We start from the raw sequence: 13,899 nt of genomic DNA on the forward strand, positions 1-13,899 counted from the left end.
GTCCTGGAGCAGATGTCGGAGGTCACTCAGTTTGACCTCCTCAATCTCATCACATCGCCTGCTGAGTGCCTTTATTTTCTTGTTACACTTTTTGGTCAGTGTATACAGATCACTCAGGGCGTTAACCATTTCATTTCTAAGCAAGAGAAGAGATGTTATCTCATTGGAGTGTTCCTCTTGGTCAGATTCATCTGAGAGGTCAGCTTGCTCAGATGGGCATTGGTCAGCAGATTCATTAGCCATAAAACATATGTTTGCTGACTCTGTGGCATCAGCTTCTGATGAGGTTGACTCATCATTGTCACTCCATGTTGCCACCATTGCTTTTCTGCTACCTTTCTTTTCTTTCTTTAAAGTGGGACAACTTGATTTAATATGCCCAGTTTGATGACATTTAAAGCATGTGACAAGCTTCGAGCTGTCCTTTTTGTATCCGTTGTCGCTGGGCTCAGCTTTGTACTTATCGCTTCTTCTGAATTGCCTTTTACTGTTCTTGTCATTCTTTCTGAACAGCTTCTTCATCTTCCTGGTAAACATGGCCATCTCCTCATCATCTGATGAGTCAGCTTCTGTTAAGCTAGCTTTCATGACAAGTGATTTTTGCTTCTTGTCCTCTGAATTTTCTTTGTCTTCAAAGTTCTTCATTGAGATCTCATGGGTCAGCAGAGATCCGATCAGCTCGTCATATTTGTATGTGGTGAAGTCCTGAGCCTCTTCCACAGTTGTCTTCTTAGCTTGCCAGCTTTTGGGTAGACTTCTCAAGATTTTCTTCACATGCTCTTCTTCTGTGAAGTTCTTGCCGAGTCTCTTCAGCTCATTTATAATGTTGGTAAATCTTGCGTTCATTTCTGAGATGTCTTCATTGTCATTCATCTCGAACAGCTCGTATAATCTCATATGTTGATTCACCTTTGATTCCTTGACCTTGCTGGTACCTTCATATGTCACCTCCAGCTTCTTCCATATTTCATGTGCTGACTCGCAACCTGAAATTTTATTGTACTCTGTAGCATCTAACGCATAGTGAAGCATATGGATAGCCGAGGCATTATTTTGTAGTTTTCTAAGGTCATCTTCTGACCACTCAGTTTCACTCTTAACAACTTTCTCGTTGTTAACCATTTTGTAAGGCACAAACGGGCCTTGAACTATTGCAAGCCACACACTCATGTTTGTAGCTTGAATAAAAAATTTCATCCTGTTCTTCCAAAATGTATAATTTGATCCGAAGAACAGGGGAGGCCGACTAATAGATAATCCCTCAGGGAGTATCTGTGTTGTTTGATTTCCAGGAAGGAAACGAGTGATGTTCTCAGCCATTTACAGGGATCAGCTCAAGATAGTTGTATCTTTGAGTAGTGAGCTATTGTGCTCTGATACCACTTGTTGGTCCCGTGTAATTAGTTCCAAGGGGGGGGGGTAGGAACTAATGTAACTTTTTCGCTTAATTATGCTGACTTAATTAATTCTTAAATTACTTTACTCAGTTTTGGTTAGCAAGGCCGAGCAAGATGTAAGACAGCTTTAGTCAGAGGCTGACTAGAACCGTTTTACTAGTGAGTTAGGAATTAACACTTAAGGTCAGCTTCCACCTCAGCACTCTGATTACTCAGTGTCAGCTTATACAATTTATATCCTGAGTAATTTAAGCAAGCAACACATACATATATATATTGAGAGAAGGAGTTAGAGATTACTCAACAGACTTATCCTGGTTCGGCCTCACCGCCTACGTCCAGTCCCCAGAATCCTTCCGGGCTTTTTCAATCCAATATTGAGCTCTTTAAAGGTAGAGCACAAACCGTTTACAAGCAATTGAGTATGCAAGAGTACCGTCCTCTATTCATCTACTCAACCCCTACTGAGCGCTATAACCAAACACTCAGATTTTCTCTACCGCTGAGTACTAAAACCGAGTACTCAGCACCACTCTCTCAATCTTTACAAATGATACAAATTTGTTCTTTCTAGATGAAGAACACTTTAGATGAATACAAATTCAATCTAGACTTTTACACAGAAATAGGATTTGGGTGTAAGTATTTTCTTTTCTTGTTAGTATGTGCTTGTATGTATGCTTTTCTCTTTTGTATTTCGGCAAAGGATCCAAGTGAAGAGCTTGTCCTTTTATAGTGAATTCTGAGGCTGCAATCATTTGAATTCGGATGTATCCATTGAATTCAAACGGTCTTCTTGCGTCATTCATTGGTCAGCATACAGTTTTGCAGGCCAATCTTGTCGTCTGAATTTAGCAGGCGTCAGGCTTGTCTTCTTTCGCCAGGTTCGTCTTCTAGCATCAGTTTCGTCTTTTAACCAAAGGCCAGTTGACCCATGCGTCTCGAAACTGTCTCCTTGCGTAAGTCCAAAGCTTCTGAATTGGCGCAGATCTCTGTCGGATCTTGTCTTTTAGTTAACGGATCATTGGCGCTGTCCTGATGAACACTCAGCTTGACTTTAATAGACGTTGCCTTCGATCTTTGTCTCTGGTGAGGCTGAGTCACGTTCTACTCAGCTTCGTCTTCAAGCGTTTGTTCTGAAGAAGATTTTTCTTCTATAGTGCTGAGTTGTGTTCTGTTATCTTGCATTTTCATATAGTTTTTAATATATTTTAATTATAATAATCATACATTTTAAGATAGTTTTTAATATTTTATAATTGTTTTATGTTTAGTTTTGTGTTTCAAGAACTAATGCTTGTTCCATATGTTTTCAGGTATTATTTGGGAAAAAAATGCAATTAAGGAATCATTACTCAAGTAAATAAAGTTGCAAAGTTAGAACTCCCTCTAGTTGGTGACCTTGTAGCAGTTGAAGAATGAAGAATCATGACTCTTTAAATAAATCTTTATAGTCATAAATTCCTCAAAAACTATCCAAGGAATGTTATGACTATTTTAATAATATTTAAAGAGTCTTTTGAATGCTCAAGAAGGAGTTACACTACTTAATGCTCTCTTTAATTTTAAGAAAGTTAAAAAGTTACAAAGAAGAATTCAACTCTCCATTAATCTTCTTTTTAACTACATCAAAGTTAGGGAGTTAGAGCAAAGAATTCAATCCTCCATTAATCTTCTTTTTAATGGCATTAAAGTTGGAAGTTACAAGGAATGCATGAAGCATGTGCAACATAAATACCTACATTGTGAAGCATGAAAGGGGACGTGGAACAGACTTCAACACAGAGCTGGAACACATCTGTTAATTTCCTATTATAGTCTTCTTTTGGTTCCTTTTTCTCTTTCTTGTAAACACATTCTAGTTTTTATTTCAAAGTTTATTCTCACTTCATCTTTTCTTCTCTTTACTTTAGTTATGTTTTCTATTAGTTTGTTTTCTATTAAATTTCTTAGTTTTGTTCCATCTACCATGAACTAACTCCTCCATAGCTAGAGCTATGGCGGATCCTAATCGAAGTAGATGATTTACTTGCAATCCAATTTCAAGTTCATAATTTATTAAATAAAGAATTAAACTATGGAGCTTAGTTTCCTAGTTAGATACCTGATCAATATTTAGCTAAATTACAATTAATTATTTTGGTTGTCCGACACTAAGATAATTAATGGAAATACATAGTTTAGACTTGTGTCTATGCGGTGCGGTTTTTCAGGGTTTAGTTTCACGACTTAACTTTGGGGTTATTTCAGAGAACTTAATGCTTTCATTATATCTTTATTCTTGACTGGACCAAAGCTAAGGTAATTGTATGTGAAATAGGATTAATCTTGACTGGCCCAAAGCTAGGTTAATTACTTTAGGAAATAATCACTGTCTCTAGATTAAAACTTAAGAACTTGGATAGGATTGTTGTGTGGATTATATACATTAGGTTAGGTGAAGCCTTGCTCTAGCACATTTATCATAAGAGTTATAAATATTGTTTTTATTTTCTTTAATTAATTGAGTGCAGTTATTTTTGTTTTTAGTTTAGTAATCATCAAATCCAAAATTTATTGCTTAGATAATAGAAATTCATAAAAATCAATAGATATAAACACAATCCTCGAGGGAACGATACTCTACTTACTATTTATTACTTGATAACGATAGGGTGCACTTGCCCTTAGTTTTGCATGATACACATTTCGTCCATCAAGTTTTTGGCGCCGTTGCCGGGGATTGTTTGTTTTATAATTTTGATTAAATTGAATTCTATTAATTTAAGTTTTTTTTATTTTTTTTATTTATTATTATTTTTTTTTGTTTATGCTCACTAAAAGTAATAGTTTGCTTCATTCATTTAAATTTGATCCTGAAATTGAACGTTATTGTCGTAGGATTCGAGCGGAACAAAGAAGGGAGAAAATGGTAGAACCACCGCCATCAATCATGGAGTTGCTCACACCTAATTGGTCTGAAAATAATTCAAGCATTGTAGAACCTACTATAGCCGCAAATAATTTTGAGATCAAACCAGCTCTTATCCAACTATTGCAAAGCGCTGGTCAATTTGGCGGTGATCCTAGAGAAGACCCCAATGCCCATTTGACCAGATTCAATAAGCATTGTTCAATGCTAAAACAGAATGGGGTGTCTCCAGAAGCAATTAAATTGAAATTATTTCCTTTCTCTCTTCGAGATGATGTCGCAGATTGGTTGGATTCTTTAGATACTGGGGTGATCACTACATGGGAAATTTTAGTCAATAAGTTCATGGCTAAATATTTTCCTCCATCTAAAACGGCGATGTATAAAAATGAAATTCACTCTTTTCGCCAATCGCCCAAGGAAAACCTATATGAAGCATGGGAGAGGTTTCGTCGCTTACTTAAGAAGTGCCCACATCATGGATATGCAAAGAGCCTATTGGTAAATAATTTCTATGGAGGGTTGTCCGCTTCTGACCGTGCTACTATTGATTCTGCTGCAGGTGGAAATATTTTGAGGAAATCTGAGGAGGAAGCATACAATCTCATAGAAGAGCTAGCGGAGAGGTGTTCCCATTGGAATGAAGATAGAAACTTGGAAAGAAGAGCAAGTGTACACTTGGTTGAGTCACAGTCCAATTATAGCATTGATGAATTAAATAAAAAGATGGACTTGTTAATGGCTAACCTAGCCCAACCACCAACATGTGAACTATGTGGATTGAGTGGACATAAAAGTGGGGAATGTTTATTTAGTAACCCATTCACGGGAGAAACACTTAATTATGTGGGGAATTATAATAGACAAAATAACTATAACAACCTTTGGAGAAGTCACCCCGCATTTTCATGGTCCAATCCTAACAGTGCTTTAAATCCTATTCCACAAAGGCCACCACAACCACAACCACCACCCGGTTTTCATAACCAAGAAAGGAAAAATAATGAGGATGATAACTCCACTATCATGTCAATGTTGAAGCACATCAATTCACGCTTTGATAGTTTCGAGGAATGGAGACGGAATCAAGATGTCTTTACTAAAGGGCTAGAAACCAACATCAACCGACTAACCAAAGAAGTATCCGAGCGTCCTAGAGGTTCTCTACCTAGCAATACTGAATCTAATCCTCGTGAATATGTTAAAGCCATCGTGTTGAGAAGTGGAAAGGAAGTTCAAATCACCCCCGAGAAAAAGATGGAAGAAGTGCCAATCGAGGTAAGTAATTCTAACCCTTCTCCTAAGTTATTTGCTGACCCCAATGTTCAACCTTATAAAACTAAAATTCCTTTTCCTCAAAGGTTGAACAAAGAAAAACAAGAAAAACACTTCTCCAAATTTCTTGATATCTTTAAAAAATTACACATAAACATTCCATTTGCCGAAGCTCTTGAGCAAATGCCTGCTTATGCGAAATTTCTTAAAGATATCCTTTCTAAAAAGAGAAAATTTGAGGATAATGAAACTGTCAAATTAACAGAGGGGTGCTCAGCAATTTTGTTAAATAAATTACCACCAAAGCTTAAAGATCCGGGAAGCTTTTCTATCCCGTGTACTATAGGTGGTATAACTTTTGAAAGGGCTCTATGTGATCTAGGTGCTAGTATAAATTTAATGCCTTTGAGTACTTTTAGAAAACTAGGCCTTGGGGAACCAAAACCCACTAGAGTTTCTTTACAATTAGCTGATCGCTCTCTAGCTTTCCCAAAAGGATTGGTAGAAGACGTATTGGTCAAGGTGGACAAATTCATCTTCCCTGCTGATTTTATTATACTTGATATGGAAGAAGATGAACGAGTCCCTATTCTTTTGGGTCGCCCTTTTCTAGCAACCGGGAGAACACTTATTGATGTGCAACAAGGAAAATTAATCCTCCGGTTGCAAGATGAGGAGGTCACATTTAATGTATTTGATTCTCTTAAATATCCATCTGACAATTTTGAACATTGTAAATTTCTTGATATTACTAATAAGTTTGTGGAGGATGTTTTTCAGGATCATTTATATGAAGATCCATTAGAAACAGTTGTGATAAATGGTTTAGGCATAAACCAGGATGAAATAATAGTAGACACGGAGATGAAGGTAACAACTGAGGAATTACATGAGGGAGTACAAGATTGCTTCTGGACTCGAGATTATGAAAAGATAGAAAGGAAGAATATTCCTAAACCAAAATCATCATTTGAGGAGCCTCCTCAATTGGATTTTAAACCATTACCTTCGAATTTAAAATATGTATTCTTGGGAAAAGATTCAACCTTACCTGTAATTATTTCTTCCTTTTTGACAGGTGAGATGGAGGCAAAATTGTTGCAAGTTCTAAAGGACCGCAAGAAGGCATTCGGATGGACATTGGCAAATATCGAGGGCATTAGTCCCTCCATTTGTATTCACAAGATCTTTATAATTCAATGGACTTTCAATATGGGAGATAAGGTGTTACTTTATAATTCACGTCTGAGACTCTTCCCGAGAAAATTAAAATCTAGATGGTATGGACCGTACACGGTAATTGATGTGTTTCCTTCTGGAGTTTTAGAAGTTCAAAAGGACGAGGAACCACCGTTTAAAGTAAATGGCCAAAGAGCAAAGCATTATGAAGGTGGAGAGATTGGGCTTCAAAAGTTAACACTTTACATGACCGACCCACCACCAAGAATAGAATCATCACATTCAGAGAGTTCACTAAGGAGTTAAAAGACTCCACGCTCCTTCTAGCTTTAAAGACGTTAAACTTAAGCGCTAACGGGAGACAACCCGAGTTTTTATTTTTTATTTTTTTTCTTTTCTTAATTTCTCTTTTATTTACAATATTTTTTTTAACGTAAGTTTTATTTTTTTTTATTTTTTGCAGGTAAACTAAAAAAAACAAAAAGAAAAAAAAAAGAAAAACAGAAACAAATTGGCCCAACAGTTAAAGTGAAAGATCCCATCTCATCTACCAGGGAGTTTTTCTTTAACCCTTTTACTTTTTCACTTTACCTTTTATCGCATTTTTGGGAGTAAATGCATGCTCTAAAGTGTGAGGAAGGGTAAAAAGGGTTTTATCTATCTTAGTTTAAGTTTTTATTATTTATTGTTTATGTTTGTGTTTATTGTTTTTTTAGGATAATTTCATTTAGTTGCATGCTTCCTTACATGTTAAAATCATTGTCTTTGCTTTTCAAGGATTTGAGATGGACTTAGGAAGAAAACTCGTAAACAATTGACCCTTAATAGGATGAAACTTCACCATGGCAGTCATAAATTTTGAAATTACATTTTTTTTTATAGAATTACGAAAATGAGGAACTTTGGATTAAAATGGGAGTTCCGGAGACTACACTTGTGGACTGAAAATAAGCATTGAACTTGTCATTTGGTTAAACTTTTTGGTACAAATATTAACCCGAACATATGTGAGATTTTGAGACCAACTATTTGAGTATTTTATTACACATTGCTCGGTTTATTTTTTGCTTGAGTGTGCTCATACTTGCTATTGTCTATAGAATTTGCATCAAATGCTAGTTGGAACTTGGCGTGAGCAAGGCAATTAAGTGTAGCCCTTTGTTAATGTTAGAACTTATTTTTCCTTGTTTAACCCAAAACCCTTTTTACATCGTGTTTAGTTAAGCCCCGTTGAAGCCTACGTATACCATTTTCTTTGTTTCACCACATTACAAACCCCTAACGTCTTAAATACCCTTTTCTCACCCGTGAATTTACAATTATTGTGCACAAATAGGAATGTTTTAGAGAGCTCAAGATTTGTGGAAAATAGGAAGCCGAGAATTATTTTTGCTACTTTATGTGCTTTTGCAAAGAAAAAAAAAGAAGAAAAAAAAATAAAAAAATCTCAAAAGAAAAAAAAGAAGAAAAAATAATAAAAAAAAGCTCAAGAAAAGAAAAAAAGGAAAAAAAAAGTAAAAAGAAAAAAAAAGAAAGCAATGGTTGAGTCATTTAGTTCGAGGTGAAGTTTCCAGCATGGTCAATCTCAGAAAATGCATTTGAAGCAAGGAACTGTATTTTGTAATCATAAGTTAAGAATAAGGATAAACGGATGAATACTCAACATTGTGAGACTTGTTGCAGTCTTGGAGATAGAAGTTGGTAAGAAAAGAAAAAAATTGTTTTCTCATCAATAGCACATTTTATGTTTCTCGGTTAATCTTTGAAGAGCTTCGAGTCTTATTGTATCTATTTTGCACAACTAGTTGTTTATTCACTTCCCACATATTTGCCTTATCCAAACCTGTCCCTAAACCAACATTACAACCCGTAAAAGACCTTGGGATCTTGTTTCTGATTTGATAAGCATAATGGTAACGACTGGATGACAATGCAAATTCACCATAGTTAAGGCTAGTATAGAGCTTGAGAGACAAAGTTTACACCCAAACACTTGAGTGAAATGAGTGACCACTGGCGAGGTATCAAAATAGTTTGCCTTTTGATTTTGTGACATGATTGAAGATACGTCTGCTTGTGCTGGTTTACGGAGAAACGATTAGAATCTTTTAGCATCCAAACCTTTTGTTTTTCATTCAAACTTGTGAAATTGAGATCTATGAATGCCAAGTGAAGTAAATCGTGTTATTGTGTGAATTATTTATAGTGAGTATTCTAGAGTTTGTTTTAAGTCTAAGGCTTGCTTGAGGACAAGCAAGGTTCAAAGTGTGAGGAAGTTGTTATCTTGCATTTTCATATAGTTTTTAATATATTTTAATTATAATAATCATACATTTTAAGATATTTTTTAATATTTTATAATTGTTTTATGTTTAGTTTTGTGTTTCAAGAACTAATGCTTGTTCCATATGATTTTAGGTATTATTTGGGAAAAAAATGCAATTAAGGAATCATTACTCAAGTAAATAAAGTTGCAAAGTTAGAACTCCCTCTAGTTGGTGACCTTGTAGCAGTTGAAGAATGAAGAATCATGACTCTTTAAATAAATCTTTATAGTCATAAATTCCTCAAAAACTATCCAAGGAATGTTATGACTATTTTAATACTATTTAAAGAGTCTTTTGAATGCTCAAGAAGGAGTTACACTACTTAATGCTCTCTTTAATTTTAAGAAAGTTAAAAAGTTACAAAGAAGAATTCAACTCTCCATTAATCTTCTTTTTAACTACATCAAAGTTAGGGAGTTAGAGCAAAGAATTCAATCCTCCATCAATCTTCTTTTTAATGGCATTAAAGTTGGAAGTTACAAGGAATGCATGAAGCATGTGCAACATAAATACCTACATTGTGAAGCATGAAAGGGGACGTGGAACAGACTTCAACACAGAGCTGGAACACATCTGTTAATTTCCTATTATAGTCTTCTTTTGGTTCCTTTTTCTCTTTCTTGTAAACACATTCTAGTTTTTATTTCAAAGTTTATTCTCACTTCATCTTTTCTTCTCTTTACTTTAGTTATGTTTTCTATTAGTTTGTTTTCTATTAATTTCTTAGTTTTGTTCCATCTACCATGAACTAACTCCTCCATAGCTAGAGCTATGGCGGATCCTAATCGAAGTAGATGATTTACTTGCAATCCAATTTCAAGTTCATAATTTATTAAATAAAGAATTAAACTATGGAGCTTAGTTTCATAGTTAGATACCTGATCAATATTTAGCTAAATTACAATTAATTATTTTGGTTGACCGACACTAAGATAATTAATGGAAATACATAGTTTAGACCTGTGTCTATGCGGTGCGGTTTTTCAGGGTTTAGTTTCACGACTTAACTTTGGGGTTATTTCAGAGAACTTAATGCTTTCATTATATCTTTATTCTTGACTGGACCAAAGCTAAGGTAATTGTATGTGAAATAGGATTAATCTTGACTGGCCCAAAACTAGGTTAATTACTTTAGGAAATAATCACCGTCTCTAGATTAAAACTTAAGAACTTGGATAGGATTGTTGTGTGGATTATATACATTAGGTTAGGTGAAGCCTTGCTCTAGCACATTTATCATAAGAGTTATAAATATTGTTTTTATTTTCTTTAATTAATTGAGTGCAGTTATTTTTGTTTTTAGTTTAGTAATCATCAAATCCAAAATTTATTGCTTAGATAATAGAAATTCATAAAAATCAATAGATATAAACACAATCCTCGAGGGAACGATACTCTACTTACTATTTATTACTTGATAACGATAGGGTGCACTTGTCCTTAGTTTTGCACGATACACATTTCGTCCATCATGTTCTACTCAGCATCTGTGCCTCATGCTGACTTCATTCTGTCGTACTTTTTATTTCTGTTCTCATTTATAATTATACTCAACATTGAACAAACACATTAGTACAATTAAATCAAAGCACTTAAATTTAATTGTCTTAATCAAAGCACTTAAATAATTTTGTCAAATCAAAATCATGTGGAAAAGTGTTTCAATAAGACTCTCTATTAATAAAGAGAATGAAGAACTCTTAGTGATTTCTTCTTAGGTAAATACTTTATTAGTCCCCTAATTTTTACCCAACATACTGTTTAGTCCATCTATTTTAAAAAACACATTATAAGGTTCCTAGCTTTTGCCAATATTAACCCTTTGGTTCTTTGTCTAATTTTTTTAGACTTGTAACCGTTATATTTTAGCATAAATAAACATATATAAAATAACAGAGTAACATGGTCAACTTGTATTGTACTGTGGATATTTTAGGTAAGATATGTTCGGTTAAAAATCTAAAAAAAATAGATAAAAGGACCACATGGTTAATATTAGTAAAAATTAGGAACCTTAAAATGTGTTTTACAAAATAGGGAGACTGAACAGTGTGTTAGGTAAAAATTAAGGGATTAATAAATTATTTACCCTTTCTTCTCAAAATTTCACTTAAGAGGCTAGAGATTCTTTTAACTTTTTTTTTTTTTTTAACCATATGCATCCACTTAGTTTACAAAATTAAAGAAAAGTAAGGAAGAGAAGATATGCATTAAAAAAAGTTGAGTACTTGTTTCGCTCATAATCAACAAAAAAATCTCAACTATACAGAATCTCAAATTCAATGTTGTAGCTTTAGCCCATTCCAATCTAGCTTACTTTTTCCTGTTGATTTTCATTTGGAGATTTCTTCTAATTACAGTTTATTTTCAATTTCAGTATGTTCTTTCAATTTTACAAGGCTTTCCGTTGCATTTAAATTTCCATCAATCTTTTAATTTTTGGTGCATTGTATTCAAATAATGTTTCTAACGGCTAGAATTAACTGTGAACTCGACTTTCATCCTTTTAGTTTTCGCTATCTTTGATTATAAGTCACATTTTTTTTTACCTATTCTCACATTTTGAACTCCGTCTGTGAGGGTCACTTGGTTGCACTTACAGTCGGTCCCAAGTATGGCCAAAGGAGGAGGGTTGGGGTAGGTTTGGGGCGGCCAGCGTAAAACTTAGCCACATCTTATGACATGAACCAAAATGTGAATATCGTGGGGGTGTTCCTTACTCAGTGACGCGCTGCACTTCCTAGACCCGAGTGTATTGAAAAATGTGTAAGGGTTGCTAGGTCGTCGCCCCGAAGCGGCGCGCCACCCCGGGGCCCGGGGTTGGTGTCAAATATGCAAGGGTTGCGGGTAAATAAGCTAGTCCACGATAATGGGAATGGTAGGGGTAAGGGTAGTAGGTTACGCTTTGGGACATGGAACATAGGCTCTTTGACAGGAAGATTAGTTGAAATTGTAGATGTTATGAAGAGGAGGAGAATAAATATAATGTGCCTACAAGAACTCAAGTGGGTTGGAGCCAAGGCTAGAGAGATAGCTCCTTGGGGTTATAAGCTTTGGTACTCAGGAAAGGATAAGGGTAGAAATGGAGTAGACATTCTTATTGATCGGGAGTATATTGATGATGTAGTAGCGGTGTCTAGAAAGAGCGATAGAATTATGAGTGTTAAGCTTGTGATAGGGGATGAGGTTGTGAATGTCATAAGTGCATATGCGCCACCAATAGGATTAGATATCTCTATAAGACAAGCTTTTTGGGAGGATTTGGAGGAAGTGGTGCAACAAGTTCCGAGGGATGAAAAGATGGTACTAGGTGATGATCTCAATGGACACGTAGGTTCTAGGCGAGATAGGTTTGAGAGTGTTCATGGAGGGTATGGTTTTGGAGATAGAAATGAAGCATGAAATGATATTCTAGAATTGGCATCAGCCTATGACTTGAGTATCATAAACACATGGTTTATGAAAAGAACCTCCCACTTAGTGACTTATCGGAATGGCGGTAATGCGAGCCAAATTGACTTCTTCCTAGCAAGGAGTGCTTGGAGAAAGAGTTATACTGATTGTAAGGTGATCCCTGGTGAGAGTACGACAACCCAACATAGAGTAGTGGTGCTTGATTTTCGAAGTAGGAGATATATAAGAAAACGAACACCACAAGTGGAGACTAAGATTAAGTGGTGGAAACTGCAAGGGGAGAATCAACAAAAATTTGTGGATGAGATGGCCACAAAAGATATTTGGACTTGTAATATGGATTTAGATATAGATTCGATATGGACTAAGATGGAGCATAGTATAAGGGAAGTAGCGAAGGAATTTCTAGGGGAATATAAAGGTAGCATGCCACTGGGTAAGGACACATCTTGGTGGATAGAAGAAGTCCGACAAGTAGTAAAGAGTAAACGAGAATCTTATAAAATATTGGGGAAATGCAGGAGTGATTAGAACTACGAAAAGTACAAAGAGGCTAAAAGGGAAGCAAAAAAGGTCATACGAGATTCTAGAGCAAAGGTGAATCGGGATCTGTATACAAGATTGGATAAGAATGAAGGGGAAAGAGACATGTATAGAATTTCTCGGATGAGAGATAGGAAGACGCAGGATCTCGGAAAAGTTAAATGTGTGAAGGATGTGGACCAAAACATCCTAGTTGGAGATAAAGATATCAAGGAACGATGGAGGTCTTATTTTGATGACTTATTTAATGGAGATCGCGTACAAGATGTTGGAGATATAAGTATCCCGCACGATATGATAAATCATGACTGCATGCGGAGAATTCAAAAGAGTGAAGTCAAAATGGCATTAAATAAGATGAGATTGAAGAAAGCAGTAGGACCGGATGACATCCCTATTGAGATTTGGATATGTTTGGCAGAGAGAGGAATCGAATGGTTGACAATGTTCTTCAACAAAATTTGGAGAAACAATAAGATGCCATCAGAATGGAGGAAAAGTATCCTAATCCCTTTGTATAAGAACAAAGGCGATGTCCAAGATTGTGCCAACTATCGAGGAATCAAATTAATGAGTCACACTATGAAACTTTGGGAGTGAGTGATCGAACAAAGGCTAAGGAGGACGGTGAAGATCTCGAAAAACCAGTTTGGCTTTATGCCGGGAAGATCAACTATGGAAGTCATCCATCTAATGAGACAATTAATGGAGCACTATCGAAATAAGAAGAAAGACTTGCTTATGGTTTTCATTGACTTGGAGAAGGCATATGATAAGGTACCAAGGGAAGTACTTTGGTGGGGCTTAATAAGAAAAGACATTTCGCGGAAATATATTGACATCATAAAGGACA

The 13,899-nt window shown here is 35.5% G+C and overlaps 1 non-coding gene across 1 annotated transcript; it reads right to left on the reverse strand.

The window, feature by feature from the left end:
* Positions 1-4,687: 4,687 nt before the first annotated feature.
* Positions 4,688-4,793, reverse strand: LOC136201778 (small nucleolar RNA R71). Its single transcript, XR_010674120.1, has one exon. It is a non-coding gene; the product is annotated as a small nucleolar RNA R71 (small nucleolar RNA).
* Positions 4,794-13,899: the final 9,106 nt, after the last annotated feature.

The sequence above is a fragment of the Euphorbia lathyris genome, chromosome 7 (assembly GCF_963576675.1).
Source record: "Euphorbia lathyris chromosome 7, ddEupLath1.1, whole genome shotgun sequence".
Lineage (NCBI taxonomy): Eukaryota > Viridiplantae > Streptophyta > Magnoliopsida > Malpighiales > Euphorbiaceae > Euphorbia > Euphorbia lathyris.